The sequence below is a fragment of the Anser cygnoides genome, chromosome 5 (assembly GCF_040182565.1).
Source record: "Anser cygnoides isolate HZ-2024a breed goose chromosome 5, Taihu_goose_T2T_genome, whole genome shotgun sequence".
Lineage (NCBI taxonomy): Eukaryota > Metazoa > Chordata > Aves > Anseriformes > Anatidae > Anser > Anser cygnoides.
In genome coordinates, this window is record NC_089877.1 from 5,386,422 (window position 1) to 5,408,565 (window position 22,144).

A 22,144-nucleotide genomic window follows, 5' to 3' on the forward strand; every position below is an offset into this window, starting at 1 on the left:
TATATCATTGCAATAACGTATCTCTCTATTCATATGCAATAACCTCATACATTAGGTCCTACCATTTCAAAATACTGCTGTTGGCTCCAGCAGCATGATTATTTTTGCGGTTGCTACTTATAAAAATAATACTATAAGTCATAGTTTGACTTGCAAATTTCTATGCTGTTCTTTTGAACTGCTTTTTGAAATGTTTTTCTGGACAAACCTCCTCAAAGCACATGTACACTTAGACATATTAAGCACGTTAAATGGTCAATAAGGTGGCAAAGATTTTTAGTAATTCCTGTCATTAGCGTAATAGCAAATCATGATGACCTAGGAGTAGTTAGGCACCTTGTTCAAATCCTGATGCTAACCAAGAGTAAGTAGAGTTATAACTCAGACGTGGTGTAAAGAAGTCAAAATCTATTAGATACTTTCACAACAGTCTTCAGGACAAACCAGTTGACCAGCTCCATTCTCCCTGCAACACATATGCACACACCCAGTGCTCTCGCACTGCACCCCAGCATGGTCAACAATTTATCACTTAAAGTAAATGTAACATATTCTTGCTTCTACCAAAACTAGCAGTTTATATTTGTTAACTAGAGTCCTTGTATTTATTTTATCCATCTTAAATACACTTCAGTGTAAACTAATTTTAGCAGGCCTGTATTTTAAAGAACATCAGTCAACCTCTCCTAACATCAGAGAAAATGGTTAATGTTTTTGTTTTTTCCCCCGATACTTTTTTTTTTTTTACTTTTACTTAAATTATACATTTATTAATTTCCGAATGAAGCCTAAATAATTCTAGGCTGAAGGATCTTCAGTGAATTGGATTTTCTCCCTAGGTTTTTCTAGCTAGACTATTCTCCAATGTCTTCTTATGCTGGTATGCATCCACATCTCAGGATAAAAATGCCTGAAAACAGCATAGAATTGAAATTAAAAAGTATAAAATGAATTTGCATTTGCCTAAAGCATTACTTCCCAGTACAATAGGGGTTATAGGCAGCGGCAGTAAGTCCAGTGCCTTCCTGTTGATATGACAGCAACAAAGACCTGCTCTTGAAAGCAGTATCTTGTTATCAGAAAGCAACATGCTATTGGAAGCAGCAAATGTATGTAACAATGTGCAGCTATCTGTGAATGCAAAATACCTCTGCTAGAATGAGTTTTAAGTTTGGCTCCAAAAAAATGAGCTGCTTATCAGCCTGCAACCTAACTGTGGAAAGCTCATCTTGGGGCATGTTGTGTCTGCAGAGCCACTTGGTTCAGGCTGTGAGGCAGCAGCAGCAGCTCACTCTCCTGAGCCCCTCATTCCTACAAGTTTTAGGACAAAGCATTTTTTTTTTCAGAGCCTCACCTGCTGGCATTTCTGACAGGCTGATTTATCATGGGCTTCTTTAAGAGGTTTGAAAAACCTCTTTCTCACAATTGGAAAATACTAAGCTGCAGCTTCACACTTTTTCACACCTTACTCCTCCCCCTCTCACAGTCTGATGTGCTAATATTAAAAACCCTAGAACATACTTCAATAAGTATATTTCCATGGTGCGTGAGGCAAGGATTAGGAAGATCTCCTGCATTTTAGGTCAGAGAAAAGTCTCCTCAGTTACAGTATATCCGATAAAGATGCATACTGTGTGGTATTCTCCAGTTTACAGGCAATGCCAAAATCTTTATCTATAAAGTGCTGAAGTAAAAGCAGTGGCAGGTAAATAATTTAGACCTGGAAAAAAATGTGCCTTGAAAGCAGTTTGATAAAAACAGAACGTCTTTTATTCTCTTCCTGCTGAAGCTAAAAATTCCAAGGCGTTACTGAAATCATTCCAATCAATTTAGATAACCAAATCTGTACTTCACGATTTGCTTACATTTTTGTGTGCACTGTACTGAAATAAATTTTCAAAAAGAAAGGTAAAAAAACAACTCTTCTAATTGTCTCTGTGAACTTTAGAATAAATTAGTACTTTTTGACAAATTATCCAAAACCACAATGATAAAGTGGTAAAATGGCTTTTTGTCTCCCGTATCACAGGAAAGCTTAAAGAAAAATGAACCTGATCTAAAACATGCTACTTAAGTGACGTTTTGTAAAGAAAGCCTAGTGTAAAAAAATAAAATAAAAACATTGGAGGAAAGTTTTCAAAGTCAATACCCTCATTTGTATGATTTATAAAAGATCAGTCTTATTTCTGGACAATCTTTTGAAAGATTTACAGCATTTACAGTCCAGCTATTTCTGCATCTTTCAAGGTATTGGCACACTAAATTTAGTTTCTTTGCTGCTCATACCAAGGTATAATCTATGTTACAGTTAAAATGGGGGACCTATGTACAAAATGGCTCATAATCAGAGTTCCATCTGCACTATACACTGTTCCCCTGGGAATCCATGAGTAATCAGATTTGTTATAAATGTAGGGTGAATTATAGATAATGATATGGTAAGACTGGCACCTATGGTAGCTGTTCCTAAAACATAACTGATAAAACAGCTGAAACATGAACATCTAAAGCAAGGCTCCTAATTTCCAATTTTAGCCACCAAATCAAAGGTGGCCTGACTTTGAGAGGTGCTTGGCAAACACCTCTTCCTTTCTGATTCTAAGGGCAAGCACCTTTCAGAAGGAGACCACATCCACTGTGAAGCCTTGGTATGAATCAGAACTCTAACTTAAGACATTTCTACCCTGAAAACATCACCCTAGTGTCAGTGGGATCATTTCAGTAAAATTTCCCTAACCAGCATTTGCAACGTACACTTGTGGGTTGGGTTTTGTGTGTCTGTCGTTTGTTGTGTCATCGTCGTATCCCTCCCCCCACCCCGAGACCTTCCCTGATTAATACTTATCATTGACTAGCTTCCACCACCCACCCCAACCTCCCCCATTTAACAGAGGAGCTGACACACCCCTGAAGTTGGCAGGTTTCTGACACTGACACTAATTGGCTTTTTCTCGGCTCAGCCTTGAAACAAGCTGCTCTCTAACAACAAACCTAACACTCCTTCAGTATCACACAAACGCATGTGCCCACTCATGCACATATTTTAATGTATATGTACTATATAGCCCTTTCCAGGGAGGACTAACTCCCTTCACAAATGTATGAAAACAGATGACTGAGAAACCTGTTGCATTCACTCCTTCTGTAGTATGTAAGATACAGACTGAAGTGCTTCTGTATTTTTCCTATTTGTCTGTCCCATTGTACACCAGGAGCTGCAGGCAGAATGGCTAGTTTCACAAATACAGGTTATTTTTCATCTAACAAAGCAGCTGGCAGTTTGGACTAAAATTTCAAAAAGGTCATGAAAATTTGGAAGAAAACCAATGCATTCTGCATTCATAAGCTGCAAAACCCATCTCACAAATGTATTTTCCTCCCTCTCATTTAACTGTTGTTCGTAGTTCTCAGTTATATTCCTTCAACAGCAATGAGAGCGCACACTAACACAACTTGGGCTGGCAGAGCCATCTATGTACAGTGAGGCCAAATCAGAGCCTTAGCCTCTGGATTTTACTTGTATGATTAATCTGTAGTGTCTATAACCTTTGTAGTATTCATATACTATTAATTAATTCCACTAATTTAGGTAACATACACATTGACTTGAGGAAATTTCAGACTCTGGTCAGTATAAGAAATTATATTACATCCTGCAGATGATGAAAAAAGGAAGGAAAAACCTTTGTACCTACCAAATTGAGCTGTTGTGATCTCAAATCAGTTGTTCTGCACGTACGGATATAATGACAGGAAAAAATGTAATTATAATTAGGTGTCTATTTTGATTTTTCTCTTCATAGTATCCGTACTGAATGTCATTTGATTTTAACAAACTATAAAGTCATTTCAGGCAGGCACCGTATATACTTGCAGTTACCGGTCTACTTGGAGTCTCTGGTTTATTTCAACACAATTTTCATATGCAAGCATTTAAATATTTTTACAACTTAAAGATAAAAATAAAAAAAAATAAAAGAAAAACAACAACAATACGGTGATAATCCAAAAAGGCAAAACAAGTAATTACTCATCTGACCAATGTATCAATGACTCTGCTTTTGAGGGGCAAGATTATGGAAAAATTTCTCAAAAAGAAAAAAGAACATAAATCAGCGAGGCAAGGCTCAATTAAGGGTCTGATTTTGTAATTGGAGCTACACTACAGTTATGTCATGATCCCAAGAAAAATCTTATTTGACTTTAATGGGGCTCCATAATGTGCCTAAGGGCCTGGAACATATAAGGAGGACATTCATGAGGATCAAGTCCTTCATTTGCAACAAATGCCTTTACTGAAGTTGAATTTCTACTTCTAAAGATGGCCATTTTGCTACTCCTACTTGCCAGGAACAACTAACATCAACTTCACTGGCAGCAATAAAGCTACTCTTACACTGTGTCATTACCAGGAAAATCGATAAATTCTTATCAGGCAATATTCACACCACCTAACTTCAGATATGTAGCCTAAACACCTACATCAGGAGCTAGGGTTTTCTGTACCGTTACCGATGTTTCCAAAACCATAAATGCAGCACAGACAGGAGACCATCCCTCTCTCCTCACTTCACAAAAGAACCTGAAGTTAGATAAACTGTGCATACTACACAGCATCTTTATTTGGAAGACAAGAAAGCTTCTTCAATAAACTCTTAAATCTCAGGTTAAATAAATGTAATATTTCTATAAAGAAAAAAATCCATGCACAGAGTTCAGGATTATGTTTCAGAATTACATTTTGAGGGAAGTTAGTCTTGGAAGTTTTGGTAAGTTTTAAATGTTGTTTCTCATCATAGGATGTTCAAATCATTACTGAAGATTCACCACTGGCAAAATAAATTAGGTAGAGGAAATTAACTTGATAGTGATGAAACAGACTGTAATAAGCCTATCAAAGTAGGGAATGTTTTCTCACAGATGGCAGTGAAAGTCCAAATACTCCATGGAACATTTAAAAATACAGTGGAGATGATAATAAAAAGATATTTTAGAATTGCCATGATAATGAAGAAATGTTTCTATTAATAAAGTACAAATGGAAAAAAAAGTTTCTTTAACAATAGTAACTCAATAGCAACACGGTAGTATTTCATCCTCCTAGAAGTACAGGCTACTTTCAGTTTCACATGCATACAAAATGGTGTCATTTGTCATCTGTACCCAGGCTTCCTGCTAGCTATGTCAATAAGTCAACTTAAACCTTTTCCATTTAGTAGCACCAAAGCCGGTACTGGAGGTTTTTTGGTTGACCAGAACAGATTTAACACTTCTGTGTCTCATATTCTGTGCATTCTTCACAAGACCACAGACCAAACTATACCCTTGTAACCTGGGTTATCTGTAATTAAACCTTCCTTATGGAGATCTGAAAGTTAAAACAAAGATCACATTCCCTTCATATCAAGGCCCATTGTCCATACCACCACTTTACAGGTAGAGATTGTTCATACAAAACTGTCCCAGAAATATAGCTTTAAAAGTTGCAGAGTTTATTAAAAATATATATATATATATATAAAATTATTTCCTCTTTCCCTGTTCTACTTGCTCCAGTTAAATAATTTGCTTCTGTGCCATTTCTATCATAATCCATCCTTAAAACACATAATGTCAGATGGTTTCCAAATCCAAGAGAAACTTCCAGGACTATGATACTGTATCTCAGAGTGATGAAATGGCATTTATTGATAAGTAAAATTACTTCCAGCCTAGTTTTGCTTCCCACCCCACCTTCAGTCTGGTATCACTTTTTTTTTTTTTTTTTCCCCAGACCAAGCAAATCATTTCTTAAATGCTAGGCCTCATTTTATTTTTAGAGGCACATTTTCCAGGAGGCACTGGCACTGAATGGGCTGTGAAACTACACAGAAGACTCAGACTTGAAATCTCAGCAACAGGATGTTCACTGTCTGTTGACCTCACAGCAAGGAAGTTTCTACCTTATGTTTCCTGGGTGACGAAATCTTTTCACATCAGAAACACTGAGCAGAAAACTACAAACAACCTTTTTAGGTTTACATCCCGTTATCCTCTCATTAGCAAAGACAGATTACCTGACCAGTGCATCTCCTTCTCCATTTGTCTGGCCTAATTTAACAAACAACCTGAGGCTGGCAAAGATAGGGTCGTAGTACAAATGTTTCTTCGCTCTCTCCCTGACAAAATGCTGCCTATCCCAGCCCAAGAGGAAAAACAGTAAGAATAACCCTAACCTACTTTTACTCTAGTATTTTTGCACACGGGCACCAATTAAAATATTGAATCCAAGTGTTAAGTAGCAGGTCTCTCATTCAACATTAACAGCACCTCACCACCACGACACATTGCCTAAAAGTTAAAATGTATCTGTTAAAAAATAAATAAATAAATAGCTTTTTAGTACCAGCAAGCCTGTTAATTGTAGTAAAATGAACAATACTGAAATTGTTTGAAGATGGAATTAAATTTAATGACATTCACAAACAAACCCCTTTTAGAAAGTAACAACAGTTTTTTGAACATTAAAGGGAAGCTCATTATATCAAGACAACTCCAATGTAAAAGGCAACCCGACTTCAATCACTGCATATCTGCATGTTAATGAACTTGCTGTGTGCAGCAGGGACTGAACAGTGTAAGTAATGGGAAGACTGTCTTAAAGCATACAGTACACTTTAAAAAAAAAAACACGCCACCTTTAATCAATGAAACACCTTTTCATTCGTACCTTAATAGCAACTGAAATGATTTCAAACGTAACACAAAGGGAAGATGATACTTAATAAAGGTTTCTTTAAGACATAACATTTCTTGCACATTCTTTCAGCATTCACATGCTGTCAGCATCACTGTGGCAAAGACTTTCAAGTTTCAGCAGACAGATACCGCCTAGTACAAAGTCTTTGTCATAATAATTTCATTGCAGCCCCCTGATCAAACATCTAGACAAATCTGAGACTGAAAACTGAGAGCTAACCAGTGACCTTTGATTAGAACCACAAGCACCAGTTTTAATAAAATGCCTCATTCATTGCTTTCCACTGCCAACAAGGAAGGTGTGTTTGAGCCTGAAAAATGTAGTCAATATAGCATTTACACCCATATAATGATTCCTATTATTCACAGTTAGAATTTGTGACTGTAGCAAGTGAAACACAGACATCTTAAAATAGCTAAATGAAAACACCCTGACAACATTCTACCTTTAAAATATATTCAGGAGCCTGCCTCTGCCTTTCTGTTGCCTGCTGCTGGCTTTCATGTCTTGCTGATCGTATTGTAATAGGGTTGTTGTTTTTTCCACAGACACCTTCATTTACACAGCGTTTGGTTTGTTACTATTTCTCAAAATCTATGACTGTTGGCCAAGTCCAGTTTTAAGGGGCCTTTACATCGGTACTTCAGTTAAGTAACAGTGCCCCATTCAAATATACATTTATAAAGCTGCCTTTTTATATGTCATGATTAATATTTATATATTAAATTTTGAAAATCCAACTTATTTCTGGAGCCAAATATCCTATCAAACTTTGAGAAAAGGTTGTAAAAAAAAAAGACTTTGCAGACTTGAGCAGTTGTTCCACACACTTTTTGGTTTAAAAAAAAAAAAAAATCCAAGTTGCTGGTATCTAATACAGAGGTTCAAGGGAATACAATTAAAATCCATTTCACATATTTGTGCTTTAGCATATCAAGCAAGAGGACAGAAAGGGGGTCTTATCACATTTATTTCCCACTTGAAAAGAGAAAGTCTTAAGCAGGGTAATAAATATTCAAATGACTTTGCACCACTGAGCTACCATATCAAGCTAATGATCTGTAGTCTGGAGCTCTATAAAAAGAAAGCTTACTGCCTGCCGTCACCTAGAGGTGTTGCTGTAAACACTGTGGGGGGATATTCTCCTCTCAGTGTGTGTGCGCGTAGCTACACTTAATGTTGTTTTCAAGACAGAATATATTGCTGAGTTGTAAAACAGAAAGACAGGATGAAACATATGCAGAAAAATTCAAGGACAAAATGAATTAAAAGAAAGTTTCTGGTGGTTTAACTTAACTTCCTTCTTCACTGTGCTAGGAAGAAGTGGGTTTGGATTTCAGGCCTCACTTGCTGTAGCCACAATGACAAATACGAGAGATACAGATGCTCAGTCATACATACGGTGGGAGCTCATGGCTGGTTAACTAAGAGCAGGATGGGTGAACTCCACAGCCTGCCAGGGCCTGCTGTAATCTCAAATTCACTGCAAGAGAACTACTGATGTTATAAAGTAGTACTGCCTGCTACATAAGAGAGCAGTCCCCTTCCGGCAGGAAGAAAACCAGAATAAATGACAGATTTGTTATGAGCTGTCTGCGTCCTCACTAGAGCATGGATCAAGCAGACATATGCTCCACTGAAAGCCATGGAGAAAAGGCAGCTCTAAGTACAGAAAGAGCTACCTCTAACCACATATGTAAGGGTATAAAAAAATCTTATCTTTATTACAAAATACTGCATAAGAAAAAGAAAGAGAGATGGTCTGCAATTTAAGCACAGGCCTGGAAATGAGCCATATCTTCTGAGTTTGAATTCTGGCTAGGACTCAAACCATCTTGAAACCTTCCTGCTTCAGTTTCCCAACTGGAAAAGTGAGAATAAACATACTTGCCTACAGTATTTCTCTCTCAAGAGTGGAGGATTAATTAAACACAGTGTACTACTATCTTGCTTATTTAGACGCACTAGTGTCCCTTATCATCTTCATACAAATTTAGAAGACAAGTAGCAATTGTGCATATTCTCCCTTATACACACTCACTTTCTAACCTGCAAGAGAGTTTAGACATGGCTAGGTAGATGATTTAGAGAAAAACAGTGACTGAAAAATACTGCATGGAAAAGGCACAGAGAACCAAAAGGAAAGCTCCTCCAATGTTCACATTAATTTTCTTCTGAGTCTTACAAAAGTACTTCTAAACCTGGAGGAACGTGCCTGTCATCAGAAATCCCCAGGAATGTCTCACCAAAGCCACCAGGACTTTATATCTTTACATGTCAAACTAACATGGAACTTGATAGCAAATGTGAGTGAAACAATTTGTCATTTTCCCAGCACAGTAACATAAGCCAGGTTTCTTCTGTCTCTGCATTTTGGTCATTTAGGTTGCACAGCAATCCCTGCTAGCCCAAAGAAAGCTGATGGTGTCTTCTTGCCTAGTGTATATAGCAAGCAATGCCTTGCCAGTTCTCTGGGCTTTGAGATCAGATGGAAGAGGAAAAGTCCTGTTAAGTTATAAAAATAGTACTTTATTAGATACCGACTACTGACTTACCGTGATTCCATCAGGGCTGAACTACTCAAGTTTACTCAGCAGCTAAACAAATTTTAAGGCCTGAATCATCAGCAGTTCCCCCCATACCAGTACAGAGCTAAAGATCCCATTCAGCCTCAGTTGTGGGAGATGGCATACACAACTTTCCATGCCCTCCTTTTGGGACTTGCCTACAGTGTCTCTGGCATCTCCAAAAATGGGAGCCCTTAAGTGGCCATTCTCCATTGACTTCATTTCTGGCAGACAACTCTGAAACAGAACTGTCACAAAGAAAGAGTCCAGACTCTGTAAGCACAAGTGAGATGTTAAATAAGAATGAGAAGCTAAGACAGCTAATATTTCTGTAGTGCCTCAATGATCTCTTTAACAAATAAAAAAAAAAAAAAAGAGAGTAAAAAGAGAAAAAAGGACCCTTACTGGGTTTCACTGGAAGGATAAAAATGTCTCCCTATTATCATTTAAATTGTAATCCATATGGTTTGCTGGTCTTCTGAATTGTCCAAGCACACCAGTATAACTAATGCACAATGTACATGCAAACATTTCTCACCTACAGAACCAGGTTCCCAGATTTTGATTCTGTTTTCCCAAAGGCCTTACTGAGTCCTGAAAATATAATACAGGATTCACATCGTGATTCATTATGAATTTACCAGAACAAAACTGAATGGTGGAGAGAAGAAACCTTATCACTTTCCACTGATTATTTCTTTGTTGTATTTATAAATTTTAGGTACATGAGAAGAGACTTCTCAGAAGCGTTTAAGTACTGTGGAGTCTAACAAAGCCAGGAAAGTCTGGAGCTATCTATCTGAAGCTTTCAAGGAATACTGTCTACGTATGTACCTACCACATCTTCAATTAATTACTTGGTACTTCTTCATCCTATGACAGAAAAAGCCAGTGGAAGACTGACCTATGAGAAAATTAGATTTCCTAGTTTTTGTTACATGACGCCTGTGCAATAACAATAAATATATTTTAGATTTACAATAATATGTCTTTGCTACTTCTAAGCAATTAAAATTGTGCTTAAAATACATTCACATGCTACACTTTTTTTGTTGTTGTTTCCAACTTTTCACTTGCAGCCAATATAATAAATATAATTGCCGCTGTGATCCAGTATAATACTACTGTTTGTTTCTTCTCTGAAACTGCCTGGCCTTTACACGAACATAGCCACCAAAATGGAACAAAACAGACTGTTAGGCATTAACTCTAAGTTAAGTAGTAACATGATCTATTTAGTGGTACACTTATCAAGTCAGTTCTGTTGCTGTTTATTTAAATAGAAATTGAAATATTGGCTGCTCAATAAACCCCAGGCATTCTGTGCAGGAAATTGAAAGGATTCTAGACCCTCCTATAATGAGAGAACTTTTGACAGGTCCTCCCAGAACAGTTTGCTGTTCTGAAGTAACATTTCTAATTAATAGTCAAGAAAAGAGATAGTGAAGCTGCAATACAAAAAATGCTGCCAGGATAGACACAGGGCAGATATACTGGTAAGTATCATTACCTGGATTTAACAGCATCCTTAGGCTCTGTGATTACAGGCTAAATGAAAGGATACTCTGTCCAAAATAGTAAAATACTCAAACGCATTCTAGATAGTACACATGGCTGACTAAAATTTTTTTCTAAAACAGTTATACCTGGCACTTTTTTAAATATGAAAGAAAGGAAAAAAAATCTACTTGTAATCAGTCTCACACTCTTGAGGGCATTAGAGCTATTGGCCACAAACGATGCAGTAGATCCAGTAGCTAACCAGATCTTGTCATACACCTTTGTAACCACTTAAACAATTCTCTGCCACACCCAGCTGTATTACCCACATTCTTCTTTCTTTGTATATACTTCAAATGTTCGGATCTGAAACTATAGAGCTAAGGGATAATTATGTATTCCACAGTTCCCACCAGACAGTGAGATTTCCCAAGGGTAGTGCCACTATTGCCAGAATTTCACACATCTGGATAAAGGGATGGGCTTTTATTCTACACTGGCTGCCTCTGACTGTTCGGTCATAAAGATTCTCGTTTGCCAGTAAGCGTGTGGCAATGCAGGAAAACCAAAGAAGTCGAGCAATGCTATCCAAAAAGTAAAATCATTATGCCTGATCAAAGTTAACATACAGCTAGTTTTTGGTCAACTAGCATAATATAAATAGCAAGTTTTACTGCAATATAAACTTCAAAATTGATCCTACAAGCTTTTAGTCAACAGAGCAGCCTCAAAACAATCAAATGATCTGTTTGATCGTTGCCTGAGCAAGGACTTCAGAATTGCTCCTCTTATTTCTGGCTACATCCAGACAAAAAAAAAAAAAAAATCCATCTCAAAGAAAGAGGTATTATTCTGTATGCAATTTCTCTCATGACTGAAAGTAAGTATTACACATACAGACGATTATTTGACATATGCATTTTAAGGTCTAATTTGCACAGAAGTGTAACTTCTTGGCTTCTTACTAAAAAAAAAAAATCCACTACATGTGGTACAGATGTTAGTAATCTCATTCTTAATCTCAATAAGCAAAATTATGCCGGTCCCTTGTTTATAACTAAACAGCATTATTCAACTTTTTACTAGCTTTTTTTGCTGGAAAAGTATTACTCTATTGTATACATTTTCATTTTTAATAGATGATTCACTTGCTTGATACTAAATGGAACAAATGCCTTAGTAATCAAAAATATGCAGACATGTTTCCAAAATTAATTTTGATATTTCCTGTCACTGAACTTGTCTCATCAGAGCATAATAGTAATTTCATAGCTGTAGCAACGCTGATTTCACCACACAAGAATCTACAGGAACATTTGAAGTCACACACATTCAAGAAATATTTTTGTCCAGAACAGTTACACAGTTAGTTTGCTTCAAATCCCTATCATCTTCCCTTTAAGCCAGCCAGAAGCTGGATTCAGAACTTCCAAAGAACACTAGCATAAATTGCAATCTATACATTTTTACAGTTTCTCTCTTACAAAAAGATGCAAGTCTCAGAAATCACTATTATGCTCCTGCATGGCACTCAAAGGTCTTTCTTACTATTTAAATTTTGTATCTTGATCCTTTTAAGTAATTAGACAATCAGTAAAAAAAAAAAAAAAGGGCTATTACAATTATTGTTGAAGGCTTGATTTATACATGCACTGCAAGGTCTATACTGAACACTTATTTTATGAAAGTCCTTTTCCTTCTGTTCACACAACATTTTTCAGAAAATAATCAGTTGCACAAAAATGCTAACATATGGCAGCATTTTTGGAAGTGTTGTAGAAATTAAAGGCAATAAAAATTGCCTTGGACAAGAAAGGACAAATAGGCCAAACCAAACAATTATTCTTGCAGCTTTCTTTAACCACTAACTCCACTTTATATGCAGTTTCCGATCTCTCATATTAACTCTGATCATATATATTTAATTCCATTCTTAAAAATTTCAGTAGACAACTTCAGTGCTAACCTACAACTGCCCTGTCAGAAAATCTTTGATGTCACAGCATAATAGCTCCTGAAAGAACAGCACTAATACTTAATGTAACATGAAACCAGGGCCCTGCAGTGGGGCTGTCTGCTGTCAGGAACAAACAGTTTCATTGCTGTTCCCCAGAAGTGACAAGATTGAGAACTAACAGGGCAGCACCTCCTCAGTACTACAGGAGACCTGTGCACCAGAGCCCGTGGCAAATCCAATTTCATCACTTTAAATGTATCACCATTACTTAAAAACCAAATAAAAATGCCCAGCACTACAGTCATTGTTCATCTGAGATGTTCTTTTCATCTGTTGTAAATTCAAACGTTCTGACACAAAAACCAATTATTCCTATGTTGCAAATGACAAAACAGGAATCTGCATTTATGTGGAATTTCTTTAAATTTCACACTTGTAAATAACAATGCCCATGTTGCCTGATGCATCCAAAATTCTTTTCCAGAATTTATATTTTTCCTTGCTGTAACCTTTGGATCTCTTGTATTTTGAGTCGAAATTTTAAGATTTGAAGTATTACTAGATGGTCTTCAGCAGAAAACATGCATCTTTCCCGGTGCTAACACAGGTGATTATGGGCCCACGTTTTAACTTAACAACAGATTTTAACTAATGAAAAACATTGTGTCTGACAGAAAGCATTAGAAAGATCAGTTTCTAAAACCTTACGTGTCCCCTGTTCTGAATGGCACCGAATGTCACCTGCCGAGTGCCCCTTTCAGTGGAACTAAAGGCTCTCACAGGAAGTATAAGATCCTTATAGGATCTGACCCCATATGTCTCTGTTTTGTGCTCCATTTCTTGACCTCTTTCAAAACATTTTTAAGATGCATGTGTAACATTGCTTTAGGTCAAAATATATTATTATACATGAGGGCACTAAGCTCCCATAGAAATCAGCTCAATTGCTGGATTTATCTTCTCTCTTGGAAAGCTGACTGGTATTTTATAAACTAGCAATAGCTGTATTTTTAAAGTTTATAAAACCTGGCCTCTGGCTAACTTGTAAACATAGGATATATTATCCTTTTGTTTGTAAAGCTTAATCCTACAACTGTCAAGCTGAATAAACTTTTAGAATAATAGTAAAAATACAAAAAAAAAAGTCGTCATTAACAGAAAATTGAACTCTGATTGAGATAAAAACATCAGTGGCACAATTTTTATATATTTTGCAAGTACATATATAACTGTGACCATTTGTATCATTCCAAATTTCTCAAAAGCACTGTTGGGCCATCTAATTTTAAAAGTCATGAAGTGATAAATGCTTTTTAGAAGTATCTGTGCAACACCATTCTCTCTCAATGAATCTCTGGTAGTTGGCAAAAATAACCTGTAATGCTTTAATCATGTTGGACCTTACTGACACTGCACCAGAAATGTGATTCTTCTTGTGGATTCTTCTTATGGATTCCAAGCATATATCCATACAACGGAATTAAAAACAACATGCTCATAGATTTGCAACTCGTAGTATTTGTTCCTAGAACATATTTGAATACAACACTCATGGCGTAAACACTGAGTTAGAGACAGCCCTTACCTTATAGCCTAAGTAGCTTACACAAGAGAGCAAAGAAGGGGACTGGGAGTAAAGGAACGTGTCTGTAATCAGTCCATGGCAGCATCACAACAACAGTTAGTGCCAAGTTTTCCTCTCTTCCAGTTCGGCGCCATGAGCAATCGCACCCACTGCTCCCTGAGGGGCTTATTTTGTTCCTCCTCTTATGAATTTCGCTGGAATTGCTCAAGAAGTCACCACTCTCCCTGTTAGAACCTACTGCCCCTCTGCTAAGATGCTGTATGGTTTGAGGTATGGTTTCTGCTAACTCCCTTTGCTACACAGTGACATTGGAAGCATTCACAGTCATTTACTGCACCTCCACTGAGAGGCAGGAAAGACCTAAATGTATGATTTCCTCTGTCCCTCCAGCTAAACGTGCAACAACATGCCTGTCTACATTCTAACCTATGCTAATATATATATATACACACACACACTTTACCTCAGCTATTTTAAAGATGGAGCACAAAAAGAAAGACAAACAATCAAGATTTAAGATAGCACTTAACCATACCCCTATTCTGTCTTGATGGGAGCAAGCAAAAACTTTTACAGACACAATGAAATTCTCTTTCCTCAGTGACCTGAAAAAAAAAAAAAAAAAAAGTTTGTTCCTACTGTGGAAAAACTGCATCCATTACCCTTGCCTGAAACATCTAAGATTTTCCTGATTTTTTTTTAATTCCATTTGTTCGATTGGTGCTTTATAATGCTTGCTCATAAATGTAGAAAGAACAATAGCCACATATGTAGGTGAAATTTTAAAAGGATAATTGGGAATAAGTAGACCATAACAGAAAAAGATCCCCTGGCTTCTTTAATTCCAGCAACGTTAAGGTAGTGCCAAGATGATGCTTTGTAGCAGAATAGGTGGGGGGGGAAGAAGACAATTAGAATCATTACCCTACGTGGCCAAGGCATTTTGAGAGAAGACCAAATATCTGACAGAACTGCTTGGAGAACTCAGTTCCAATAAAGCCCACTGCTAATTATTGCCTGAAAAGTATTCTTTCAGAATGAGAAAAAAGCTGGTAGAAAGCAATGAGAACTTGGAAACAGAAAAAGTCATTATAAATAAAATATAACTTCAGCATTCGATGTACTAATTGTAGACAGGCATTATTAATTTCTGCAGATAAACAACATAGTTCTAAACAAAGGAAGAAATAAAATGTGGGTCAAAGACCAGTCTCTTGATCAAAAATCTTAGCAATTTCATATTAAACATAAGTTGATTATAAAGAACATATTTATTTAGCATCAGTAATTATGTAAAATGAGCCATTCCCTCTGGAGATTATCCATAGCCTTCTAGACAAAACAAGCCCCAGAAGTTTTTAATCCTGACCATGTTGAAGGCTGACCATTAAACAAAGGACCAGGTCAGTGAGGAAATTCATAAGCCAAAAAAATACATAAACCACTACTAGTGAATAAGGATTCAGTCCTCCAAAGTGCTAAGCACGTTGGCTCCAATCCAGAAATGTACTTAACTACATGCTGAATTTTAAGCACATACATAGTCTCATTCCCACTGAGATTATTCACGGGCTTTAAAGCTCAGCATGTGCTTATATAGTGTGTTGAACTGGGACCAGAGCACTTGGTATCTTGTGGACTTAAACTCTGAGTTTTATCAGCTGGACCTGAAACAACTCAAGCAAATGAATTTCCTACCTGTCTTAGTCAATAACTCCGAACCTTCTTTCCCAAGGTTCGAACCATTCAGAGATTACGAGCTCCAACTACCCTTCTTCCACAACCACAGGTATGAGAATGAGGGCTCACCATCCCTTCCAGTGTTCCACTGCAGCATTTTCTTTTGGTTTGGGGGACAGGGGATGTCAACAACAATAAAACATCCAAATGATTTTACCTTAGGCCTAAAAAAAGGACCAAAACTCATGAACCAAAGCCCATCAGCTTGTCCGGCTGAGAAAAAACATAATACTGAACACATGCTGCTGAATTTAATGGCAAGAATCATCACTGCCTCAATTATTGGGAATAAATGACAACTATTCAATTCATCATTGGCATTTATTTTAATACAAAAATTGTAATAAGCGGCAAAGTGCTTGTCACATATCTGATGTTATTCATATGTCTCTAGCACCAGAGAACTGGCAGCCCATGGCTATCAGTGCCTTCTGACATACAAGAGTCTCTTTCCCAGTGATTGCCTTTGCCACAGCTCTGGAATTCACTATGAGGGGACTGAGGCCCAAGAGTGACCTATGAAAACTGGCTTTGACACATAGCATGCTTTCAAACAAGCAAAACAGCAGAAGAGCAAAATGCAAATTAATTTCTCACATCAAACAAGTAATGACTAATGTTAAAACAGCATTTTATCTATGTGCAAACAGGGTTGGTTTTGTTCTGCCTTTTGTTTTTTAATTTCAGAACCATATTCATTTAAAAAAAAAAAAAGATACACCAAACATTTTAAACACAAGTAAAGGCATTTTATTAGAATACAAATTTTCAACCAGCTTAGTAAGATATTGACACATTAGTCAAGTGAGAATTTGCACAGAGAAACTTAAAGGAAATAGAATCACTTGCACCTTCAGGTCTGAAACAAGATTTGAAACAAGCTGTGGAAGAGTATTTAATGTAGTGGCCGCTGTACCTCATTTAGACATCTATATTACATTGTGGTGTAGAAGCGAATAAAGTCATCAGACAGTCAACTGATATGATCTAGCAGTTCTACCTAGACTGAAGATTACTACAGGGAACCCTGGTATACGGCATTTACCAAGAAAAAAAGCTGCCATGCATCACAGCATATTTTTACTTATTTTTTCAAGAATTTTTTTCAATTTTCAAGATTTTTTTACATATTTTTTCAAGAATTCCAATCGAGCCACAATGACAGGTGATCCCACTAAACATGGATACTCTTAGGAGAGACATGGATGATCTATGGGTCCTTCCCTGGAAGTTTTAGTAGCTCAGTGCCCTTCATGATGAAGCTTCATAGTTCTTGTATTTATAGACCAGTTTCCTATTTGTTACCTCTCCAACATGGCTAGCTGGCCAGTCTGCATCTATTATTTAAACATGGTGCCGTGGGTCCAGCTGAGCCTACATGCACAGCTGGGAGACTGCAGGCCATGGACTAGATCTAAACAAATTGTCTGTCACAGGAAGTGCAAAAAATTCCCCTCACTGAAAATGGTATTATAGATGAAGGGACTGCACAATCTTCCAGAAAGCTAAGAAAATAGAAAAGCAATTTTCCCTTCAAATTAAAAATATATTCCCAGTTCTGGAGCTTACACATCCCAGTTATCAACAACTGTTCAGTCATTACTCACACTCTAAGCTCAACTAATACCCCATTTGATTGTGAGTGTCAGAAACAATGCTGTTCGTATATTCTCAGTTTCTTGGAAAGTGGAAGAGCATAGGTGAAGAAGAAAATGAAGTCATTAAAGATCCCTTGAAAGGCTGTATCCACTAATGCTCATCTGCTCCTAAATATCCTAGTTTTCCTATCTCTTTGCTTCTTACCTCATCCCCTTTCTTCCATTTTCCCCCTCTTCTTTCCTCTCATTCAAATATTTTCCCTCCCTTCCTATCCACAGAAACTGCCTACTTTGGGTTCCAAAGCACCTATTTCATTTCTGTTTTGCTTTTAGCTACTCTCAAACCTTCCTCGCAAACACGATCAAAAAGCTACCACTCTTCCACTCACAACTATTCTAAAAACAAAAAATACAATTTAATTTCAAATTCAACATTCAGACCACAACTCGGTATATAAGTGTACCAGATTACTAATTTATACTGATCATTTAGAATTTGTAAAGCCTTTCAAAAATATTTGCTATCAATCAGTTATTAGAAGAATCAGTAAAACACAAAAGTGCTCATTATCCACAGGCTTTTCATACATACAATATAATATTTATGTGTACATCCAAGACTGACTAAAACATACAAGAATGACCAAACTGATCCACTCGAACCTTCCCCAGAAGTCTACCTTTTCTCAGATAGCAAGGACATGTAACGCGTGTTTCAAAGTATTTGTTGTGAACAACTTTATGAGCTACAGAAAATGAATATGGGCTTAGTCTTTAGTAAGAACTAAGGAGGACTTCTTTGATAAATGCATGCTATCTTCTTTGAAAGACAGCATTACACCAGATATACAGAAGTTGTAATAATATAAATGTATTAATCTATCACCAAATACTGATTCTAGAAATTCTCTATGCACGCTCAACCGCAATAAGACCATTACAGTTACTATTCAGTTCAACACATTCACTCATCCCTCCCATCTTTGTCCTTTCATATCCCTTCCCCTCCTCTTCCTCTCCCTTTGCTTCTTCATCCCTTCTTTTTCTCCCATACACTCTCAAGAAGGCTCAGTTCAGCACAGTGTGACATCAGCAGAGACCAGCAACAACTGCTGTTCCAGCCACAACAGTGAGTGGATTTAAAAAATAAAAATAAAAAAAAAATCAAGGGACAGCTTTAAAGTTAGGGAGAGCTTTTTAAACTGAATATGTAACAACTCTACTGAGGATTTGGACTTTAGCTACACTCAATAGGGGTGCTTCATTACCTACTTGTGGGAATGCCACTTGTCTGTGATGAGGTCACAGCCTCCTGGTGATAACTTCCATATCTGCTGTTTAGCTCGGTCAGTTGAAAACAAACTAGCAGATGCCATGCTGATTTGCATCTAGTTGCTATTGATACTAAAGAGACAATATAAGAAAGACAGGAAGTATCATGTGGGAGCCATGCTTAAACAGTCTGATGGGAAACCAGTATTCACCTTTATCTAATCATCCCATACTGAAAAAATTAAATGGAAAGTCTTCCACAAAAGGAACACAGTAATCAAACACAATTTGGGGTTGGATTTTTCTCTTAATGTTTGTTATCCTAGTCATTTCTGTGTCACTTTCACAAAATAAAGTACATCAGAAGTAGACTCAGAAACAGTTTATGCCTTAACATTTGCACCTGAATTCAGTCTGTCCAAGGCAGGACTCCATAAATTAGAAATTCAGGAATTAAACCTAATCTGCAGGAATTACTCTTCAATTTTCTTTTTTACTTTTCAATTTTTCTTTCATCTACCTTCTCCCTCCTTTTTTTTTCCTCTTTCCCTGGGAAAAAAAAAAAAAAAAAACACTCTGTATAGTGCTCAAAAGAATCAGAGCCTTTCATTTTTAGGGCATCATCTTGACCTAGGGTCTGTAATTTGATCCCATTCCCATCAGCCTGTCCTGTTTTAATATCAACTGTTAGTGGACACACCCACTCACCCCATACAATACATGGCATTATTTCCACTAAAATCACTAATTAGAGTTTTTGTTACATTCTGAAAATAAACATTACAGATTGAATCATTATTGTTTAGAGGCAATGATGAAGATTAAAATAATATGGAGAGTTTTCACTGAGTAAGGAAAAAAAAAAGAAAAAAAGAGGAATCGTGAGAAAAGGCTTTGTACACAAGCAAGGAAAGAAAAGACTTCTCCAGGCTTTCTCCAAAGGCTGAGGAAAGATCTCCAAAGCTGGAAAGACAGGCCCATGTAACTGCTTGAATACTCGCTCAGTAGACACTGTGCCTGGAAGTTGAGGGCGAGCACTGTGGGTGAGCATAGAGACGCCCCTGGGATGGCTTGGCCATGCCTGTAGGAGTTTGCATACAGAGGCAGCAAGGGATGAAAAGCCAGACAGACTGTTGCACCTAACAGGGGCTGCTTGAAACTTGCCATCCCCCAGGAGCATTTTGTATAAGGTGAAGACGTCCAAGGGCATTAAAAAGCACAAGCTAATCTACCCCCAAACTGTGTAAGCCATTCTTGAAGAATACAGGGAGTCTGTGATTTATTTACCTGCAGCAACAATATATAACTTGGAATTAGAAGGGCATCTGCTCTCCAAGTCCAAGGTACCCAGATACCAGAATAGCCAGCATTAGCTCAGACTTCTGCCTCGAGGCATCAAAGGGATTCCCCACTCAGTACTCGTGATCTAGGCAGATCCTCCAACATGGGACCGTTCCTTTCCTCTCAGGAGGGTATGCTGACAGTTTTGTAACTTGGGGTACTCTAAGAGCAATCAAAATACATAAAAAAACACCACTAAGAAAAGCACAAAAAAAAAAATCTGTTGTCCTACTGTTCAGCAGAAAGGAGAAAGTTTTACCTTACTCCTTTTTCTAGAACATAAGGTGGCAATACATTTCTTTCCTGAAAAGAAACTTTTCACATTTCTTTTCACATTTTTCCATCTCATTACACATCTCTAAACCTACTCCTCGCAGCCTAGGTAGCCCTCATTCCATCCCAACACCAGTGAACTGCCTTACAGCCCATGAAATCACGATGAAAAGCTGATCATATCTAACTTGTTTTGAAATAAATGAAGAGAGTCCACTGTTACTTTCAGAAAGAAATATCAAAAGTACCATAATTTTGATATAGCATAAACAGGCAGTATAAATGGAACTAAAGCCTATGGAATCAGAAAAGCATGACAGAGCTTTCCTAGAATTCATCACTGACATTTTGGGCAAGCTATGAGAATAGATACAGATACCATAACAAAAATACTACTAAAAATATGTTGAAACATGCCTAAACATGGCTACTTGTGTACATTAAAAAACGTCATGTGCACACCTACCATGTACTTGCAGTAAAGGTTGAGTAAAGTACGTTCTTAATGTGGTGACCTACGTGAGTCCCTCAGCAGTAGAAAAAAAAATAAAAGGAAGATAGTGTGCCCTCATCAAATCAGCTGTGATGGAAAGAAAAAAAGAAAATGCATTGCCACAGCCTCCACAGTTACGGGAAGTCAACAGTCAGAATGCCCACGCACTGCACATACTATAGCAGAAGTCCTGCTTGGAAAAGTAGATATGGAGAGACAGATGATCTAGTACATGGTTTACATGAGATGAATTCCTGTTAATGTCAGCTGAAAGCTGTAAGCAACATCATGTAGGTGAACCTGACTCCACCCTAACTGAAACCGAAACAAGTTACTTTCTACACTGAATTCAATGCAATGTCTTCAGATGCAACCCCTGCCTCCCAGCACAGTCACAGAATGATCTTTCGATTGAATTCAGGAGGAACTTGATCATGTCCTAAGGTGTGCACTCATGGCTGGAGTAAAACAGAACCCTTCAGCTTAAGTAAATGGAGTTACACTGGCTTATGCCTGCTGAGAATGTCTCTATGTGTCTAAAATATTCCTCTTAAATAACTCAAGATTCAAACACTGTGTGTATTAAATCCTTCAAAATGTTCACTCTAGTAACAATAAGCCAGTCAGGCACATGAAACCCTTCTTATCCAGAAAGCTCCCAAAACATGATTACCTAGTTCCACCTACTACTTCAGTAGCTGGATTTGGTACTTCTGAGGCAAAATGCAGCGATGTCCTTAGCACGCTACTCTACTGCATTTAGGAGAGGAAAAGAGGATTAACTGAGATGGTTAAAACTATAAGAAGAATGTAGATGGGCAAATACATCCTATCTTAGCTGGAATTAGGCCATGACATTGAGGTTAACCCCCCTACTTGTGCAAAAATACCATGGGTTTTTACTAACCACAAATGGTCAGGATCTCAGTTTAACAAGCCCATCCACAACAACAATACAGATGTAAAAAGCATGCAGAACATCATCTGAAAGTGTAGTATTATAGCTCAAAGTACTCACATATTCATACACCAAATGTAATCTAAAACTAGGCAAAATGAAGTGAGATTGCAAGATTACC

At 37.3% G+C, this 22,144-nt stretch overlaps 1 protein-coding gene across 22 annotated transcripts in view; it reads right to left on the reverse strand.

Moving 5' to 3' along the window:
- Window positions 1-22,144, reverse strand: part of SOX6 (SRY-box transcription factor 6) — a 415,066-nt gene that overhangs the window by 348,059 nt on the left and 44,863 nt on the right. The window contains exon 1 of one of the 22 annotated variants that reach the window (XM_066997639.1): window positions 14,884-14,925. The exons of 20 other annotated variants lie outside the window; for them this stretch is intronic. The gene's annotated coding sequence lies outside the window, so the exon portion shown is untranslated. Of the gene's footprint in view, window positions 1-14,883; window positions 14,926-22,144 lie in introns of those variants that run through there. One more of the 22 variants, XM_048070130.2, reaches the window with a different exon arrangement.